Raw genomic sequence first — 23,174 nt, 5'->3', positions numbered from 1 at the left:
CACCAAACTTGAAAATCCAAGTACTCTTTACACGTCGGTCGTTACTATCACCTAAACGAGCGATAGTAACTCATGCCACTCTACTGAGCGACGATATCTCACAACCAGGCGTCAGTACCACCTAAATCGAGCGGTAGCAACTCATGCCACTTACACCAAGTGACGATATCTCAACACAGTCGTTGCTGCCACCTAAATCGAGCGACAGCAACTCATGCCACTTACACCAAGTGACGATATCTCAACACAGTTAGCACACAAACTTTACATTTCAGTTGGTAGAATAGTGGTCAATGGGTTACACAATTTCTTCTATATCACTAATTTCTAATTCGTTTAGTTTGACTAATTCTACCGGAGTTCAACATGACTCAGATTCAGGTTCGAAAGTTTGCAGCATATCGGTTTTCATTTCTTCCCGGGTTGTGGTTCTCAATAAATAATCGTCAGCCCATAGTTTTGCCCTTCCTTGTAGGACACCAGCTGCTTTCAGGCGAACGTCATGGTTTTTTTTTAGACTGATGGTTTCGCGATTTTCACTGGATATCTGCGTGAGCATATCGGTCATAGTGTCCCTGAAAGTATTAATTCACAAACAAAAGTGGACAATCCTGATGATGAAGGTTCTCCCAAAGGGTTTCCCGTATTGCGGTCACTCATGGCGTGGTTGTTGCGTAGTCACTTCTGATAAAAGAGATAAAATATATTAGGACACTTTATTAAAACCATGAAATATATTTAAACATTTATTTGATAATAACTAAAAATTAAATCGATTGAAATACCTTTTTTCACTTAATTCATACATTAAATAACATAAAACCAATAAATTAGCAAATAATAATTATTAAATAATTTTACACAAAAAAATGATAATAAACAAAAATAAAATAAAATAATAATTTAAAACAAAAATAAATAAAATAATAGTTTAAAACAAAAATAACTAAAACCAAACCCAAAAACTGATTCAGAGTGTGAATTTCTCGACCACACAGGAGCTCCGTTCAGCGCGACGGACGACTCACTTCTGAACCATAGTGAGCGGAGCGCAAGGTATTTAAAGGCGGAACGCCGCATGGTGGGGAGCGCACACGTGTTGTTGTTTGCAGGTGGTACGCGTGGTGATTTACCGTAGCGTGCTTATCTCAACTGCGCCGATAGGTATTATTGTGATTGTGAAATGATTTTATGCTGTTCAATTTAATATATTTAGATTCCATCACCAAAATGCAGCTCTGTGAATTGTTTTCTTATGGCTGTTTGAGTATTTGATGTACCAATAATAGTAAAACTAATAAACCATAACAGCGATAGTAACGAAATAAATCAATTCAACACCGAATTACGCCGTTATTGCCAAATTCTGTAAACTGATTTCAAGCGGAAATGCAAATATCGAAATCGGTATTAAATTAGTAATTCATTCTAAATAATACTGGGTCAGTTATTTGGCACTGATAAATCAATTGCATATGATTCAATTCTGAACTAATCAAAATGTGCTTATACAATTTCAATCAGTGATAGATAAATTAATTGAATCTACAAATATTTAATCTATTCACTTTCTAAAAATTATTTTCTTACAAGCTTTACAACTTACATTTTGCGACAAGGAAACTATAAGTAATTTGAAGACAACTTGCAGCTTTTGATACGAAGTCAATCGAAGGATTTGGTGAACCGCAAGGTAATGGCAATGTGTCGCAAAAGATCATCATATAGCGGGCCATAAAGTTGAAGTCCTTTGGTTGACTCTTACAGAATACACGATAGGCAACTGAAGGCATCCTTTATTTTTTTTACACCTAGTAAATCAGGAAAGTTTCGCTATAAATAGACATTTTATAATTCGATTGGGAACCGTCAGCTGTACTTCTGATGCTCAATTGTTTTCACATCCTACCCTATAGTGAGTTCAGTTCAGTTCGGGTATTAATTTGCAACACAAATGAGAACTGTACATTTGGTTAATAATAAAAAGGGGTTGGTAGTCAATTTATATTGAATGAGAGTGTTTTTGCCAATATTTAAATGGCATGATAAGCTTATCCAATGAGGTAAAGTGAGTTTATTGTTTGTGTTGTACATGATAATGAAATTGTTTTCTTCTTCATTGGCATCAGTTTTATTTGTTTTGTAATGTTGATGTTGTTGAGGAATACTCAGATTCTAGTCTTCTTCTTTAACTTAAGAGACACGCTCTTGTCAGTTTAGCATTCTTCAATTTTCTCTATCTAAAGCCAATACGTTGGCTTCTTTATGAGACACGACGTTCGCCCTATCTTTCATTTGTTCTATATAACCTCTTCTTGGTCTTCCCCTTCCTCTCTTTTCTACTATTTTCCCTACAATTATATTTCTCTCTTCAATCCTTTTTTTCCATCCACTTATTCTGTTTATTAAAAGCAACTAAGTGAATAATTGCTAATACTAAGAAAAAAAATAGGCAGTAGATGTTGTGTTAATTATATTCTGCTGCCATATTAAATGCAACAGATAAAATTATGTTCCCTTGAAACTCCTACTTCATTTCTAGGAGAAAGACATAAATGTATATTTTTCTTGGAATTTTTACATCCAATTTAATACAAAGCAAGTCGTAAGTTATATAAGTAAGTGAAATCGTAAAGGTTTTTAATAAAAGTCTACGCGTAAATGAGAAAACTAAGAAATAACATTAATTCTAGGTAAGAAGCGCAGCATTTTAAGAGTTAGCTGTTAAGTCATGAAATGTTTACCTCATTTCCTTTTAGAAAGCTGTTAATGTGAATTGTTGAAGAGTTTACACGCATTAAAAGTAAAGGTAATTTCCTTGGGTCTGAATCTAATGCTACTAATATCATCATCATCATGACCAGCCCATTAACGTCCCCACTGCTGGGGCACGGGCCTTCCCTATGGATGGATAGGGAGATCGGGCCTTAAACAACCACGCGGGCCCAGTGCAGATTGGTGGTTATTAACGACTGCTAATGCAGCCGGGACCAATGGCTTAACGTGCCTTCCGAAGCACGGAGTAGCTCAAGATGAAAACATTTTTTTTGTGGTCACCCATCCTATGACCGGCCTTTGCGAAAGTTGCTTAACTTCAACAATCGCAGACCGAGCGCGTTTACCGCTGCGCCACCGAGCTCCTCACTACTCTTGGCTACTAATATACCACAGATTATTTAATAGTTACTACCTAATAAGAACTTTTTAATTACTAAATAGTATTTGATTAACCAATCAACCGTACACAACTTTACAACCGTAAAGGTTTTACAGGTTTTTTAAAGGTTTTTTAGGAGGGTAGACAGATACGTATGCCCGTATAAAATTATGGATCTACCTACTCCACTCCAATCTCATCAGTCATCCCGTGTTCATGGCACTTGCAACAGTGTCGAAATATCGGGAGTATCATATTTTCCTGATTTAAACGCGGTAAGAACCCGTTATTATGTGTATTAATTATGATAATAACTGCGTAAACTTAAAACAATGCGTAAAGGTTTTGTTTTTTTTTTATAATTATACTTCGATGTTACATCCTCTAGATTTAACTAACCATGTAGTCCGTTCTTCTATGTACTGCATCGTCACACTGTTCAAAGCATTTAAAAAGTAAAAAAAAAAATAAGTACTAATCTCACTCACTCATCCAACTGTCTTACGTTCCCGCTCATTCGTTTTTTGTGTGTTGTATCGTATGCATGTTCGCGATTCACTTCTCGTAAAAACAATTTTATAGTATTCGTGATATTGTATTCTGTGAGTTTTATAGTTTATCGTGCCTAACTTTACACCTTGAATTGATGTAACATGGGTAAAAGGCGCCATAAGAAAGATCAAAAAGAAATACGACGAAAAATTCGACGACTAGAGAAAAAACTCAGGCGCAATGAAGGTCAGTTCATATAATAAGTATTTAATTTACCCTCAGCTACGAATAACAAAAAGTCTTTGATTTGTTTACATATTAATATGTAACAAGCTTGCCTATCAATGACTGTTAAATTGTACAATCATTTTGTGATAATTCAGAACGGTAGATATTAACTACCTACACATTGTTATCTTTTTTAAATGACGTATTAAGAATTTAATAAGTTATATTTTAACCTGAACCATCTTAACGTGATAACACCTGATGTTACCCAGACGGTAGATAACTTGTTTCCTAACGTGATGATACGCGATATCGTCCCGGAACATACGCTAGTGCTTTCTTAACGTGATAGTACGTGATGCTATCCTGAAAGTAACATTCAACTAGAAATAGGTACTTACGCGCACTAACTCTCGCCTCCGCAGATACGGATCATAGTTCACGAAGCCCCTCTGTCTCCTCCGAGTATGACAATAGATATTGGTCAGCGGATGAAATCGAGGAAGGATATCAAGATGAACCGCTAGATAACGAACATCTAGATATGGAACGGGATGTGTCACCTGTAGTTAATGTACCCTCGCCGCGCCCTTCCTCCTCTCGTAATCTGGACATCGCTCCACCTACAGACGTTACTCTTGACGTTGATGCTCCGGTTCGACCAGCTTCAACACCAGCAGATCCCAGCGAACCATCGACCTCCGCTGTTCCTGAAGAGATATTATGTATGCTTGGTGAAGCAAAGAAAATAGAACAAGCCTTAGGTGAAAAAATTCCTCCCGAAATCTCTAAACGTTGGGGTAAGATTCTATTGGATGGGCTAGCTAAAGAACAAAAGAATATGTTAACGGAAAAAACGCTAATCCCTGAGAATTTCCTATTAGCTCGAGCTCCAAAGCTAAATCCAGAGGTGGTTGCTGTTTTATCTGATGCTGTTAAAAATCGAGACAAGAGATTGGAGAAAGCTCAAAACCAACTCGGTCTCGGTATCGCTGGGCTGGTAAATCTTACAAAAGACTTGATCAATTCCGATATTGATAAACTCAATATAATAAAAAGAATCTCTGAAGTTAGTCAACTCTTATTAGACTTACATTATGAAGAGAGTATAAATAGACGAAAATTGATTGTACCATTGCTAGATAAAAAATTTTGGAATACAATTCAAGGTGTCAAACGTGATAATTTCCTATTCGGAGAAAAATTAGGAGATAATATCAAAAACTCGAAAGATATTGAAAAATTTAGTCAACAAATCAAAAAGGCCTCGGTACCCTCGATCTTTCAGAGAAAAACACCAGGGATGATGACGGGAAACGTGCGTTTTCCTCCTCGACCACACTCCAACGTGGGCCCGGCGACGCCTGCAGCGGGCCGATATTTCGGCCCTCGCCCTCAAGCACCGGCGAGGAGGAACTACAACTCACCGCCACAACGTGGCAACAAGACTGCTCCGCACAACAAGACCCAAGACCACAGACGCCGATAGAGGTAGGACCACACGCGGGTCGTATACGATTCTTTACTAATAACTGGCTCTTATTAACTAGTGATCCTGTTGTATTATCCTATGTAAAAGGATACAAAATTCCTTTGAATAGCCATGTTGTGCAGTATACCGAACCAAATAACCCACCATCCCCTAAAAGTGAAATGGATAAAGCAATCCAAAATCTCTTAGATCTTGGGGCAATATCACAGTGCTCGTATCAACCAGGTCAATTCATATCACCTATATTTCTTACACCTAAAAGTACTGGCGGTTTCAGATTCATATTAAATTTAAAGAAATTTAATGAACATGTTAAAAATAACCATTTTAAAATGGAAGACTTACGTACTGCCACCAAATTAGTGACAGAGGGGAATTTTATGGCTACCCTAGACCTCAAAGAGGCCTACTTTTTAGTGCCAATTCATAATTCACATAAAAAATATTTACGGTTTAAATATAATTAATTATTCGAATTCAATTGTTTACCATACGGTCTATGTTCAGCCCCTTATGTTTTCACAAAGCTTTTAAAGCCTATATTATCCTCTTTACGGAACGAAGGACATACAGTAGTAGCGTACCTTGATGACATTTTATGCATCGGTAGTACCTATAAACATTGTCAAAACACAATCAGTGCTGTAATACAAAATTTTGAAAATTTAGGATTCGTTTTTAATTTTGAAAAAAGTAGAATTACTCCAACTCAAAGATGCAAATTTTTGGGACTAGATATAAATAGTCGTTCAATGTGTTTAGAATTACCTGCTGAAAAAACGCTATCAATTTTAAATATGGTCAAAAATACACGTAAAATGTCGTACTTACGAATACGAGAGTTTGCTAAATTTATTGGTACACTGACTGCTGCCTGCCCCGCTGTGGCGTACGGTTGGGTTTATACAAAACGCTTTGAGCGAGAAAAACACTTAGCTCTTCTTAAATCCAAAGAAGATTATGATTCAAAAATGTTATTGAAAGATTATCTACAGGAAGACTTTGAATGGTGGGCCCACATTGACAGCAAAAACAAAAATAAAATTTGTAAAGGTAATTTTCAACTAGAAATATTCACTGACTCATCGTTAACTGGTTGGGGTGCCGCGTGCGGCAGTCACGTGACTAGAGGCTACTGGTCTGCTGAAGAAAATAAACATCACATTAACTACCTCGAGCTACTGGCAGCCTTCTTGGGTTTACAGTCATTTTGTAAAGATTTAAAAAATATCGAAATTCTACTCCGGATTGATAACACCACTGCAATCTCTTACATTAACAGAATGGGAGGAATACAATTTCCCCACCTCAACAATTTAGCTAGAAAAATTTGGCAGTGGTGTGAAGAACGAAACATCTTCATTTTTGCGTCATATATAAAATCTCGAGACAACGTTGATGCAGACCGGGCTTCTAGGCACATTAATGTAGATACAGAGTGGTCCCTCCATCCAAATTATTTTCATGAAATAGTAAACAAGTTTGGCCGGCCACAGATTGATTTATTCGCTTCACGCCTCAATTACAAATGTAAACGATATATTTCTTGGAAACCTGATCCAGAAGCCTACGATATAGATGCATTCACCTTTAAATGGGACGCATACTTCTTTTACGCCTTTCCACCCTTTGCGTTGATTTTAAAATGCCTACGGAAAATTTCCGATGACAAAGCAAAAGGCATCTTAATAATTCCCTATTGGCCTAGCCAACCTTGGTTTCCCTTATTTTTATCGTTAGTTGACTCTGAAATTATTTATTTTTCTCATGACAAACACCTTCTGTGTTCACCTTCCAGACAGCACCATCCCTTATGGAGCAGCCTTACCCTGGCGTGCGCCATATTGTCCGGCAGGCATACCTAAGGAAGAATATCCCAGATGATTCGGTAGATATTATTTTGAACTCCCTATCAAAAAATACGTTGAGTCAATATAATATAGCATTAAAACAATGGTTCGATTATTGTCAATTACACAAATTAGACTGTTACAAAGTTTCTGTTCCAGACATTCTAAATTTTCTAACTAAAACTTTTAAAAAAGGAGCTAATTATAGTACTTTAAACTGTACGCGCTCTGCGCTATCATTAATCATTGGTAAAACTGTATGTAATGATGACTGTATTTCTAGATTTTTCAAGGGTATTTTTAAATTGAACCCATCATTTCCCAAATATTACTCTACATGGGATCCAAATTTAGTCTTGGATTATTTATCTAATTGTTTTCCTAATAGCACGGTAGAATTAGAAGTTCTAACAAAAAAATTAGCAACTCTTCTCGCGTTGTCTACAGGACAACGCGTGCAGACGCTGTCATTAATTAATGTAAATAATATTACAGTCCAAGAACACTACGTTTCAATAGAAATACATGATCTCGTTAAAACATCGAGTCCTAATAAACCGAACCCAAGACTGATTGTTCCTTTTTTCAAAGACAGAGAATCGATTTGCCCAGCAAAATGTCTGACATCATATATAGAAAGAACTATCGCATTTAGAGATCATCAAAATACTAATAAACTTTTTCTTACCACCAAAAAGCCTGTCCACAGCGCAACTTCCCAGAGTATTAGTCGATGGATTAAACAAACTCTAAGCTCCAGCGGTATCGACACATCACTATTTACCGCTCACACCACCCGCCATGCGGCAACTTCCGCCGCTTACAGATCTGGAGTATCCATAGACGTAATTAAAAGAACAGCTGGCTGGACAGGTAACTCACTATGTTTCGCAAAATTTTATAACAGACCTTTATTTAGTAATGATGACCGATCCTTTGCTGAGGCAGTGTTACAAAATATTGATTAAAAAATGTAAAATTACTATTAAGTATGTTATAACTTGTTTCTTTTTTGATAAAGTGGGTTTGCAATTATCTCCTCGTTTTTATTCTGCAACCTACGCTAAACATCTACATGGTTAGTTAAATCTAGAGGATGTAACATCGAAGTATAATTTATGGTTAAAAGAACTTACCTTAAGTGAATTTCAACCAAAATTATACGAGATGTTACATCCGAAGAGATTTAACATCCCACCCTACCCTATTGAGTATAAAGCAGGTACGAGCTCTCCTACTTCTAATGGAATCGTCTACTAGAGGCCCCAAGTTGCAGAATTTACAAAAGCTTTAAACTTAATGAGCGGGAACGTAAGACAGTTGGATGAGTGAGTGAGATTAGTACTTATTTTTTTTTTTTACTTTTTAAATGCTTTGAACAGTGTGACGATGCAGTACATAGAAGAACGGACTACATGGTTAGTTAAATCTCTTCGGATGTAACATCTCGTATAATTTTGGTTGAAATTCACTTAAGGTAAGTTCTTTTAACCATAAATTATTGCTCTTTTGTGCTTGCGAAGTGGTATTGACGAGTTGTATGTGCAAGAAAATAATACGAAGATACAATAATCAGAAACAAAGTATTAACAGGGGGGTTAAAAAGACCACATCGAAACTATTCATCTAAAAAGCAATATTGCTATTTGACTTTTGTTTGCATTTCGCGATTACCTTTACGTATATGCGAAAATGTCAAATTGCAATATTGCTTTTTTAGATGAATGGCATCGATGTGACCATTGTAACCACTGTGATTACCGTATTTTTCATTCTACTATACGTAATAAAAATAAAACTCCAAAATCACTAGGTAGTACATGCGTTTTGTCCAGGTAACTCCAATATGGGTATGTCTATACATTGTGAGCTCTTTATATGATTAACACGTCTTCTTCTTGGTCTATCGTGTAAGGTATGACAACCTTATCAACCCTGGTGTCAGAGTTATTTTTGAGCCGCCTAAAGCCCCATACTAATATGACTCATGTAACCACTACTAACTTACAGCAGTAAGTAGTAACCTAGACCAATACGGCTTACCTTACTTTCGGACAATCAGGTAATCAGTTTGTAATGTCCTAACTGATTTTTATGATTTGTCCCCACAGGAATTCGAACCCAGGACGTCCACGTCGTGAGCACAAGGATCAACCACTGGTCCATGGAGGCCGTCAACACGTGAGTAACATGAACATTAATAAAACTTTTAGATTCGAACACGCTATTTTGACGTCCATCAAAATTAAACGCGGACGTCCCCCTAATTCACTAGTTGCTAATCACGAAATATTTTTACCTCAACGTCCGAACCATTCAAAGTATGATTATTCTGTTAGTTGGATTCTACGTGTAAATACTAACTATTTTTTACTGCTACGCAGCCGATATGTTTTTTTTTTACATTTAACATGGATATGATAAATTTATAATTTTTAAAAAGTTAATTCCAAATGTACCTACTACTACTATTATTAGATAGGTATGCAGGTCGTTAGTGACATCGTAACGAAAAATTTGAGGGACGATTCAGACCACGATTCTCAGTTGATATTAAGTTGAATTTGAAAGTTCATGATTTTCTTTTGTTTGTTATTTTCAGTTCCATACTTTCGCGACGGAAAATTCCACTTGATATCAACTCAGAATCATGGGCTCAATCATCCCTCAAAGTTTTCGTTACGATGTCGCTAAAACCCTATATACTATTTTCTTTATTCGTTTGCTTTTCGTACTTTATAGCAAACCGGTAAAGAAACACTATGGTTTACGAAATAATTAGATTTCGATTTAGCTCGCATCATCACTAACGGTTTGATGGTAGTTATAATAAAATGTGAAAATACGTAGTTATAATAAAAATGAAACCCAGAAAATAGTCATCATCTCCCTAGCATTATCCCGTTTTTACAGGGTCCGCTTACTTAACATGAAGATTTGACAGGTCCGGTTTTATACAGAAGCGACTGCCTGTCTGATCATTCAACCCGCGAAGGGAAATCCAGCCCGATACAGGTTAGGTCACTTACCTCCGAAAATGCAATTCTCGAGAATGTGGTTTTCCTCACGATGTTTACCTTCACCGCAGAGCACGTGATAATCATTTATGATCCAAACATGAATCCGAAAACAAATTCGACAATCATTGATTTAGGCCTTTGCTGGATTCGAACCTGTGACCTCAAACTGAGAGGCATGCGTTCTGCCAACTGGGCTACCACGGCTTCAACCAGAATATAAAATCACTCACCCAGAAAATAGTATATAAAATATTTCGCAATGGTCCTACCCTCCAAGGAACGCTCATAATTGTTTACAATACAATGCACTTCAAATCGATAACATAATAATTATAACAGAAATGCTGATTACTCTTATTTAACATCCGTTTGAAGCCCAAACACGCAACGATCAAATCAAACGATCAAAATTGCGCGTCCTCTCAATTCCCTGTAACTAATCACGAAACATTTCCACCTATGTCCGAACCCCTAACAACACGGTTGATTTCCCACGACAAAATCCCACTGTTGAACTCAACAATGAAATATGCATGCGTAACATACAAGCCGTGAAATAGCGTTAGCCGTGAATTTTGCAACCCCTCATAATGCGAATTTGTTTCCATTGCTTACCTCGAGTGTCGTACGACAAGAGGAGTAGATATTTTCGCTAAAGGTGTTGTAAATGGTGTTAAGAAAGTAATATAATATGACGTAAATAGCTACTTGCGTTTGGTTGTAGTATTTTTCAGGTTGTTTTAGTATTATAACGAAATAATGAATTGAACATTAATGACAGTCTCTGTGGTCCAGTGGTTGAACGTTGGACTCAAGATCCGGAGGCCCCGGGTTCGAATCCCGGTGGGGACATATCACAAAAATCACTTTGTGATCCCTAGTTTGTTTAGAATATTCCAGGCTGATCACCTGATTGTCCGAAACTAAGATGATCCGTGGTCCGGAATGCACGTTAAGCCGTTGGTCCCGGTTACTATTTACTGACATAAGTGAGTAATCGTTACATGACACCAGGGTTGATGATGCTGGTTTTCCACGTCACAACCCACATGATAAGAAGAAGAACAAGAATTAAGTAGGAAGATAAGTTCCCTAAATTAACTCACCCAAGAATGAATCGTTACATTTATACAAACGAAAGATTTATAATATGCATATGGCCAATAGTTTTAATAGGCTTAAATTGGGAAGACGCGGCGTGAACAAAATGAACGTTTGCATCGTGGTTATTTCAGAAATATTATAGCGATAAATATAAGAGTATTAATGCAAATTGTCACTCGCGGTTTATTTTAATTCAGTGACACGTGCCGCTAAATGCCCCGTGCAATATAAATAACCGGCCTACCTTTTCAAACATTTCTAGCAACATCTTAAATTCAATCCTAATGGCAAAATAAACAGAAGTCAATCGATTTTCCAATTTCCTCAACTGCGGTCTCGTGGACACGCGCCGCTCTGCATTGTCGATAAAGTTCTGATATAATTTTTTGATACCGCCAGACGGCGCTTTGACACCGGCAGCCATTGCGATAAATTCGAATCTAAATCCAATATCTTATAAATATAACTAATGTAAATAAGTACTATTGTCTGTTTGTTGAAAAAAACTGTTATTTTTTAGTTATTTGTGTGTTTGAAAAGCAAATACTTAACAATAAAAAGACTACTTATCTGAAAAACATATCTTCTTTTTTTAAAGAAAATAGATTTGTATACCTTTTTCTCATTTGCACGTGATCCACCTCGAAACTCTGGCAACCCAATCAATTCTATTTAAACACCACACAATCACTAGCAAGCAAATATAAGTTTTATTTAGAAAAAACTCGGCCAATGTAATCAATCATATTTTCGCGTATTTTTTTTTTACCTCAAAGACTCCCTCCTCGTCTATCTACTTACAACTCGAGAAATAAGTACCTACTTGACGCAAGCGAAGCCGAGGGCAAAAGCAAGTCTCACGTAAAACTCGAGTTTGGGGGAGCGTGCCGATTGAAATGCTCTTACGCTAATACTCAATTCAAAGATCCAAATAGAAAGATAAGCCGGAGCTTTCAAAAATCACGTCAAGTTTTACGTAACTGAAGTATTCGTTGGTTTGCTTTCAAAAGTTGAACAAATTGAGATGTTTTTGCATTATGTCGACAAGTCTGTCAATAAGAACGTTATATTTATGGAATATTACAGATACAGATTATATAAACATAATTGATTGCAAATATTGGCAGATGGAGCGACGTTTAAACAGTTTGAGTTTATATCATATATTTACCTACGTATCTGTAGATACCGACTGGTTGCAAATAGCATTAACTACTTAGCCGGACGAATCGGGAGTGCTGAGGGCTCTCACCCGGTATAAAATTTAAGACAACAGGCCTGAGAATCCCCTGTTTTTGGCGCGAACCTCCGTTCTATGGATTGTCTCAGAGAATTATATGTGAAAGAATTAATCAACGCTAGTGGGCCGATAGCGATAAGCACCGAATAAGTAAAATATAATTATGTCGTTTCTAAGTAAGAGAGAGTGTTTGATATAGAACTTTATTGTCCTCGTCTTTATCTTTAATTTACTACTATATTGGCCCCGATCCCCGCAGACAATATCTACTTTTATTTTAAGTTATATCTATAATTTTCTTATCCGCCGAAAAGGAAAGGGACCGATGATTGACAGCTGTTAATTTTAAAATGAATGAATAACCCGAACGAATCAAACAAGTATCTCGCTGGTATACAAACCGTTTGACGTGAGCTGTTAACTTAATTCTGTCGGGTTATTGGGCAATGTAAAAGTTTTAGAGGGTGTTTTATATTTGTGCTTTAAATTGACGTATTTTTTATACATTTTATGCCTGTCGATTGCCCGTCCCTTTCCTTTTCATCGGATAAGTAAATGACAGATGTAAGTTACTTAATATAAAATTTGATGCTGTCTACAGAAATTAGCACCATTATTATATCAAGTGATGCCATATATATATGACTGTCCGATGACTGTTGTCTACTTTTATATCTGTGGCGTTGCTTCATATCTACTTCTATTTCGTAATAGGCACTGCTCTGTATTTTAAACGCGTAGCACGAAAAATTGCATTTGCATTAACATAAGCAATTTTGTTGCGAATTCATTTGTACGATAACCCGCGCGTGAAGTTTTTGGGCCGAAATGTAGGATTTTATTTCATTTTGTCCAAGAGACCAAACAAAATTTATTGAATGCGAATTAAAGAAATGAGAATTTTAATAGTTCCAATTTTATTCTAATAAATAGTAATTTACATAATTATTATGTGCTTCGCCAATAAGTAGGTACTAATTTAAGCCATAAACAAGACAGGTACTTACATCACAAAGAGAAAATTTAAATTAAAAACAATGTGTCTCGGATGAGACTTGAACCCGCAGTTCTTGTCAATCCGGGACGAGCGTGTTAACCATTACACCACACGGCCTCCTCTTGTCCAACTAACCAAACCAAAACTACTAACTAACGAACTATTCTAGTAGTAGAATGTAACCTAGATTATAATACATATATACCTATGAAACGTAATATGAACTATTACGAATATGAATATGAACGCAGCAGGTAGGGACATAATATTCAGAATGTTAGTGACATCGTAACGGAAACTTTGAGGGATGATTTTAGACTACGATTCTGAGACGATATCAAGTGGAATTTTCCGTCGCAAAAGTATAGCACTTAAAAGAATTAACAAGACACAGCAATTCGTCGACAGGTAATTCAATTTGATGTTAGCTCAGATCATGATCAGAATCTTCCCCCTCAGTATTCGTTACGATGTCACTAACATCCTGTATAACCATTAGAAACCAAAATACGCAACTAAGCGCTAACAAGAAGTCGCAGTTATTTATCGTGGCAACATAAAGTGGTTGCCCGGAATATGCAAGCATATTTGCATTTCATTACCCCACCGCCGGTTTACCTGCATTGTTTATAGGGTAACAAATATGGAGTGCATTTATATTACGTAGCTATTCGGTTTACGTTACTTACTCAGTTTTGTGGAACTACCTGTGGAATGATTACAGGACAAATTCAAATATGGAGTGCTTTTATATTACGTAGCTATTCGGCAAACCAAATATAGAGTGCATTTATATTAGGTAGCTATTCGGCTTACGTTAGTTACTCAGTTTAGTGGAACTATCTGTGGAATGATTACAGGATAAATTCAAATATGGGCTGCATTTATATTTCGTAGCTATCCGACAAACAAATATGGAGTGCATTCATATTAGGTAGCTATTCGACTACCTCTGGAATTATTACAGGTCAAATTCAAATATGAAGGGCAATTATATTACGTAGCTATTCGGCTTAGGTAAGTTACTTAGTTTTGTGGAACTACCTTTGAAATGATTCAAATAAGAAGTGCACTTATATTAGGTAGATATTCGGCTTAAGTAATTCAAATACTTATACTTTATTGCACCAAAATAAAAGAAAATAGTTACAAAAAAGACTCAACTAGATACATGGTAAATTTGAAACAGTTCAAAGATTTCGAATGCAGTCTGTCTTGTTAGGTCCTGTATATAACAATACATAATATCAAGTAACATAACATAAGCTCACGACTATATACCTACAGTAGTCAGGTGCAACCCACGCCTCACCAAGCTTTCTGTTAGACCAACATGATAGGTGGTGGGCCGTATCGCTGTATAATAATATAATTATATTACTATACCTACCTGTATGTACGTATGTGTGTTGCCAGTGATGACCTACGGCAGTGAGACGTGGCCGCTTACTATGGGTCTCGTGAGGAGGCTCGGTGTCGCTCAGCGGGCAATGGAGAGAGCTATGCTCGGTATTTCCCTGCTTGATCGAATCAGAAATGAGGAGATCCGCAGGAGAACTAAAGTCACCGACATAGCTCGGAGAATTGCAAAGCTGAAGTGGCAGTGGGCAGGACACATAGCGAGGAGAACCGATGGCCGCTGGGGCGGAAGGGTTCTGGAATGGCGACCACGTGTCGGACGACGCTCAGTGGGTAGGCCCGCTACAAGGTGGACCGACGATCTGGTGAAGGTCGCGGGAAGCCGCTGGATGCGGGCAGCGCAGGACCGATCGTCGTGGAGATCCTTGGGGGAGGCCTATGCCCAGCAGTGGGCGTCGTACGGCTGATGATGATGATGATGATGATGACCTAGCCGTAGTGAAAACTGCACTTAAGATAAATTGATAACTCATTGGTGCAACTCCGGTACTGGATCCGAACCAGCGCTCCCCATTTGAGAAGGAAACCGGTAAACCACAGTGTGCCTAACCTGTTGTTATTTAAAATGTCTCATCGTCATCTCCCTAGCATTATTCAGTTTTCACAGGCTGCGCTTACCTTAACGGAACATTTCAAAGGTCCACTTTTTCATGGAATCAATTGACTGATTTTAATACGAGTTAGACGTGTTTTAAACCCTTTTGAATGTTACTTTTGTAACAACAGTGATCCATAATTCGGGCGTTTATTAGTATAAACTTCATAAAATAATAAAGTATAGGTATGGAAGCAAGTTTTTAAAACAATTTATTTTGATTTGTTTTAGGTTTACTAAAACAAACTATTTACTGAAGTTATCGGTTGGTGTCAATTCCGGTTTTGCTGGATCTTGTAATACAAAATTTAGGCAAATGAGCGACCAAATATCCGATGACTGGTTAATTGTATATAATATGGTTTCATCAAATTCCAAATAATAACTGTTTTCTCACTAGTTTCTTATTTTTTTCCTTCTATCCTAGTTCTTACCATGCAAATATCCCTTCATATGTGGTCTAGACTGGGCAACGTCGAAGACAGATACTTTCCGTCGGCATAAATTACATTCATTATGTAACAGAGTGTTTTATGTAGCAGGATGTCGTGATGAAGGCACACTCTTTAAAAAAGTCGGGTAATTTTTTAGTCCGCAACTTGTGGCAGTTGTGGCGAGTTCTAATGTATTTTTCCCCACGAATTCCTCGTTTCATACAATAATTGTGGTTATTTGCAAGTGTTTACTTCAGCGTTTCGCGTATATGCAATAAAGGATTTAATTTAATTGCTTCATTAGGTGCTTTGTTGGTACTCTGAGATAATATCAAGTAGATGTTGTGTGTTTTGGTTATAGTTAGTAGACAAATAATAATTAAGTACGCCTGCTATTCATAAAATAAATAAAATATTCTCCAGAAGACAACCGAAGGTAATGAGCTGAATCCTCCTCCTCAGTATTTGTAACGATGTCACTTACACCCCGTACAAGTACTTACAGGTACCCATAGAAGTACATCTGGGTGTTAGTAACACCGCAACGAATACTGAGAGGGATGATTCTGAGTTGATAACAAGTGGAATTTCCTCTCGGAACATTCGTAGAAATTATTGTATTTTTTTTGCTCCGTTTTGACGTGAAAGACGGACAAACAAACAGACATACAAACTTTCCCATTTATAATATTAGTATAGACTATCTCTTCTATCCCAGAGACCTTATTTTTTTTTATTAAGTCTCAACCTGTAACTTGAGCCGTTTGACTGGACAGGACAACTCCAGGCAAGAATTATTGCGCAACCCGTTTTCCGATGGTTAACTTTACTAAGAAGTCTTTAGTTTTGAGTCGTTATCTTGTAACTCGTAGGTAGTATACGACCCGAGGTGACTGTAGGCGTATCTAGCAGTGAAAAAATTGTGATGGCGGAATTCATAACCTAACCTAACACTTTTCTTAACACCCCTTTTAAAAGAACCTAGTTCTTTGCGAGATTGAAAAAATAAAATCAAATGGCGTTCAGTTACTTATCACGCCGGAAGAAAAATGTAAGAAATTGTGTTCCTTACCTAACCAACAAGCCACCAGGTGTCATACATTTTGCTGGTAGCACGCAGTGGTAGCGCCGCCATCATGATGTTCTTGTGAAATATCGCCTTTATTTTCTTACACAAGTGTCAAGTATAATGGGAAAATAACTGTTAGGTAAGTATCACCATACGGTTCAACATATCCATCTTAGGACTTTACTAACAAATGTGACTGCAATATTGTTTTTGGTTAGAATTTATTCCTTAATAAAATTAATCGTTTATTGACTTAGAAATCAATAAGTGTACCATTACTTTAGCATTGTTAGTGCAAATTCGAATAAAATTGTTTTTTTTTTATTTTACAAATACATAGCTTTGTTAAATGTAGTTCCCACAGATCTATTTACAAACGATTTCTCATTCCTGAGATTGGCAGTGTCTTAAGCTAGCGATAAACGAAGCTTTCAAAGCCATCTGAAGACGTTGCTTTAGCTTAGCGACTGCTGTCAAATGATAACAGCACTACAGACTGAGGGTTTAGCCCTAAGAACTGTCTAACTATGAGTATCCACAGCTGGTGTCTAGACTTAAACAATGCTTGAACCAACTATTTGTTGAAATAAACTTAGGACTTCCACACGAGACATAAAGTATCCCAAATACAAATAAACGAGTAAACTTATAAATAGCAAGTAACAAGATATGTTTTAAGATGCCACTGTTATCTACGTAATATTCGAAAACTATTTTATTGTCTCTTTTATTTATTTATTTATTTACTTTTAGGAAGATTAACAGCTGAATAGTACAGTAAATAAAATCATTAGTATCTATATGCTAATTACAAATCTCCACCTATATATACGTAGGTTTCAATATAGTTACTCTATAAAGTAGACTAATTAAATGAACATAAAAAGAACGTTAATAAAATAAATTTCAAACATGCGTCCGTAACAGAATCAATAACAATCACAAACAGTGCCAGTTTACTCACTTTATCCATGCCATTCACTAAGTGATGGTGTTAAAATAGCCTTGTGTCAGTAGTCTTTTCACAGTGGTTGTGCTTGTGCAAAAGAGAAGAAATCTTTGTTTCATTTCATCGAGATTTATCTCTACAAAAGCTGGAAACTGCTCATGATGGTCATGCATGAAAGTATTGATTTTTTTATTTATATTATACGTAGATATATTGTCACCAACATTGTCTAACATAACGTGAGGTGAAAAAAGTGAGTTCACAAAACAATTGACTGTTATGCATGCCAACTTTGAATAAAGTGCAAAAAACGACGCACCTTCATATTTTCCTACTAGTTTTGTTCTGTTTTTGCCGTCCCGATGTTATCGGTGTCCATGTTTCAACTTGCTACATTGTATTCAAGAATAATACCCTACTGACACGTCGCACTGATTCAAAAGATAAAGTAAGATATTTTGACGTGTGAAGATAAAAAAAGTGTGATGGACGTAAATGGGTGAGATGGTCGCGATAAGTCTAGTTATTAGAAGCGACGAAGCTTAAATGAGGATGAATTTTGATTGTTTCGTTGTTTTGAAGCGTTTTACGTACGTAGAGATCAGTTATCCTACACATCTCAATCAGTTTGTGAAATTTGCCATGTGTGAGATATGAGTACTTATTTAGAGTTGTAGACTACTACAAACATCCTTCAGAATTAACTTGGACAAAAATCCGACTCTATATCACTAATTGATTGCCATCTGCCACATTCTTATCCTAATCACAATTTAATGTAAGTACACGAAGATTCGCTTCATTTTCCTCATCACTGAAGCCACGGACCGTGGCGAGAAAGTGTTTAGCTCTACAACAGTATAGGGCTGCGGCAAAATATTAATTTGCAACTTGTTGATGATCAGAGCGCGTTTATCGTGCGCGTCACGGCAACCCTCCGCACATTAATCACGTGACCTCACCTCACCCCTCTGTATAGAGCAAATGTGTAGCGAAGGAGAATAGAACGGACAGTGTTTTGTAGTTTTGAGAGAATGGAAGAGACAATCACATAAATAGCTGGGAGCTTATTAGTAGCGAGATGTAATGTTCGTCATTAAGCGCTGGGTGACAATATTGAGGTGAGCTATATCTCAAAATGAATGATAGACGATAGGAGAAGTTTGCGTCATGTATTAGACTAGAGGTAGCTGAAGATAACAAAGAACAAAAATAAATTACTGAAAGCTGTAACATAGAAGACCTATTTTTAATAGGTGATGGTGATGAATTAAATAAACAAGAACAAAACACTAATGAAAATAGTGAATTCATAGACAATAACAATTATATATTTTTTTTTATATTGCTGCTATTTTAATTTGAAAAAGTTCAGAACAAGAAAAGCATGGAATGAATATTTTAAATACCAATCCATTCTACAAACACCTCCATAACACCATGTTTGATCTTTGCCGTAAGCGACAGCGTTCTACCCTAAGGTGAGACGACGGCTTATTAGGGGAACCTAGAACTTTGGGGTCGAGTTTACCTTACGTGGGGGGACGCTGGAATATGTTTGTTCTGTCCATCTCCCTTAACACGGTATCTATCTGGAAGCCTCTGGAGAATCATCCTATCTCAACTGAGAACTCTATCATGTTACACATGACGTGATAACTTAGTGAACGTACATATCGATGGAGATATAGTACGCATACAGATGTGATAAAAGAAAGACTGGAAGATAACTGCAACACATTCTTGCAATTTGACTTCAGATACAAGTTATTAGTATGAGTGCATCATAATAGCATATTTAGCAGTCTTTGTCTCATCGCTGTATCATCTAATTTCGACAAATAAAGGGTTATGTATTAATTAACTGGACTACTTGTAGGCGATTAAGATTAATAGGTATAGACGAAAAAGTGCTTGCCAAACCAAACGCCTTTTGACTTGTGTATCTGCCATCTTCAGTAAAATACAGACGTAAATTTATAGATATAAATTTAGCATTAGATAATGCAAGTAGTACTTCATGAACACTGTCTAAACTTTTTAGCATACAAATACATTAAAATCTGCAGAAAGATTGTAACATATATTATAACATATACAGTACACAGTTCTCAGGCCTGCTGCCTTAAGTTAAGTGCCAGGTGTAATTCATAACGTAATTATATTAGAGCTCACCGTTTTTCCGATCAAGTAGATCTAGGTAATACGATAAATTTTTTCACACACCCATATACACGATGCTATGAAATACACAGACACACCCTACAAGTCTTAGCAGCAAAAAATATTATATACAGAAGCAGTTTTGGATACGACAGTAACTGATGAGGGGAAACTTTTTGATGAAACAACTGCCTTAGGCTCCTGGGAAATATAAGTTGGCTTCATAAGTGAGGGTGAATCGTCAATCAGTATTAAAGCTCGGAAGGCATTCCAATTTGCCTAATGTCGTATTTTGTAGTATTGTTTATGTTGCCAGCTTATCGTCGTATTAGTTTCAGATGAAATATTCTGCCTCCAGTATGGTTGTGGTTTAACGTGTCTTTAGTGTTATAATGGTGTCGATTCCAGTACCATCAACTTAATTTGACAGGACTTAAATTAGCCGCGTCTCTTTTTGCACGTATTGTAAGTGAAGGACGGCACTAGTTTAAAAGCTCTGATACCAAGCAGCGATGTGCTTGATATCAGAGCTAAGGTGGATCTAAGGTGGAGCACACAAACTCAAATATTGCCTGTTCAGTCTGGGGAACAAAAACGCAGGAAGATAATTCCATTACTTACATATTATACCTATGTGAGGTGTTGTGAAAGTGGTAAATAATTCAATATTTCTTTTGTTACTGCACTCTGAACTTCAAAACAATCACAAATCTTAGTAACGTCGTGTTATGGACTTGAACTCTCTGAATAATAGAGTCGTCCAATGAATCATACTATTAAGTACATTGTCTTCTTTTTCTTCTTTGTCTAATCCTCTTCACCAGTTCACCAGGCGTCGGGTCTCCTTACACACCTGCACCAGAGAACTCTGTTCAGCTTGTCTCTTTTCTGACTTGTTGTATCAAATATACATTGTATCAGTACGAAATTACTATGTATTGCAACATCCCTAGTAGATGAACGAAATATGACCTACTTATTGTTAATAATATATTACATACCATGTTAAATTAAGCCATTTTCAGTTTGCAATATTGAACTTGGTTATTTGATGGGTAATTAATAGCACAATGTCGCAGCAGCAGTACCCACGAATCAAATAATCACTTCAATATTACTGTTTGTATTAGGGAGATGCCATACAAAACGTCGTAGCTACGTTGCAACGTCGTAGTTTATCCGCTCCTTCACTGTAAAATATATAATAAAATTCAATGAAATGCGACATGATACGTTGCCGTTTCGTTACAACGTCGTCAGTATGAAATTTGACAGCCCGTTCTGATAACTGAGCGGGACGGCAACATTACGCTTGTGACATAAACTTACAAGTAATTTGTATTTGAATTGATGAAGCGGTGACATACCGACGACGGCCTCCGTGGTCCAGTGGTTTGAGCGTTGGGCTCACGATCCGTAGGCCCCGGGTTCAAATCCCGATGGGGACACATCACGAAAATCACTTTGTGATCCCTAATTTGGTTAAAGGACATTACGGGCTGATCACCTGATTGTCCGAAAGAAAGATGATCCGTGCTTCGGAAGGCATGTTAAGCCGTTGGTCCCGGTTACTACTTACTGGTGTAAGTTAGTAGGCGTCACATGACCCATGTCAGGGGCTTTTGCCGGCTCAATAGTAACCCTGACACCAGGGTTGAAGGGGCTGGTAATCCACCTCACAACCCATACGATAGAAGAGGAAGATACCGACGACGTCGCAACGATGCCGCGACGCATTGTGTGGCGACTCACTTACACTATATTTGTAAGTAATATTACGTTTCGCTACAGATCTCAGGAGGCAACAACCATTAGATCCAACTAGACATATTAATATCTGAACACTGTTATTAATAAATCCGAGATGAATAGGGATAAACTACGGATTATTATCACAGAATCACAGATATAATATTTGCGTCGGTGATGTTAGGGATAACAAGTGATCATTGACATTTCTTACTTAGTGGAAATATGAAGCAGTTTTCCGGGAAAATAAGCAGCTGAACGCGTCCTTTGTTTTAATTTGCCCCCAGTTCAGCAATGAAGCAAATACGAAACACCGTTACGAGCTTTAGTTTTTTATAAGTACACCATTTACGCTGCAACAGATCCGTAGAGCCCTGGGAGCCTCTCACTTTGAGGTCGTAGGCTCGAATCCGGCACAAGCAATGTTCGTCGAATTTATTTTCAAATTCATGCCTGGATCACAAATGATTATCACGTGCTCAGCGGTGAATGAAAACATCATGAGGAGACCCACAGTCCCGAGAAATGCATTTTTGGAGGTATGTGACCTAACCTGTATTGGGGTGGTTTTCAATTTGCGGTACAGAAGATTAGACGGGCAGTCGCTTCTATAAAAAAAAAATCTCAAAAATTTCATGAAATTTATGACAGGAAATTCCTCTAGATATCAACTCAGAATAATGGTCTGAATCATCCCCCAAAGTTTTCATTGCAGTGTCACTAACACACTGTACGATGAGATACCATTATTTGTAACTGAGAAATATTTATTGCGATCCCAGCACTAATACAACAGATTCTGATAATCTAACCACAGATCAGACTAATACTAATATCTTGTTTAGGTACTTGTAAGCTTCCAATTTGTCTGATCTCCACTTAATTGTGGTGTGGCAGAATTATGATCGCGGTTCCTTTGTATGTTCTAATTGATTTAGTACACAGTAAAGATAGCTACACAGTAAAGGTAGCATAGTAGTCTCCTTACAAAATACAAATATTCTTTATTGCACAAACAAAGAAACGATTACAAGCCGAGGTAAAACAAGCCAATATGAGGTATTTAGGCGATTTTCTGTTTATACAGAATGTTTGTGACATCGTAACGAAAAATTTCAAGGATGATTCAGACCATAATTCAGACTTGAAAGTATAGAACTAAAAATAATTTAAAAAACACTAATTTTTTTATGAATTTTCCGACAGGGCAATCCAC

The 23,174-nt window shown here is 37.0% G+C and overlaps 1 non-coding gene across 1 annotated transcript; it reads left to right on the top strand.

Moving 5' to 3' along the window:
- Positions 1-11,019: 11,019 nt before the first annotated feature.
- Trnal-caa (transfer RNA leucine (anticodon CAA)) lies at positions 11,020-11,091 on the top strand. The gene has a single exon. It is a non-coding gene; the product is annotated as a tRNA-Leu (tRNA).
- The last annotated feature ends 12,083 nt before the right edge of the window (positions 11,092-23,174 follow it).

Source organism: Pectinophora gossypiella, chromosome 12 (assembly GCF_024362695.1).
Source record: "Pectinophora gossypiella chromosome 12, ilPecGoss1.1, whole genome shotgun sequence".
NCBI lineage: Eukaryota > Metazoa > Arthropoda > Insecta > Lepidoptera > Gelechiidae > Pectinophora > Pectinophora gossypiella.
Note: the sequence above shows the minus strand (reverse complement) of the source record. Positions and strands in the feature narration are given on the sequence as shown.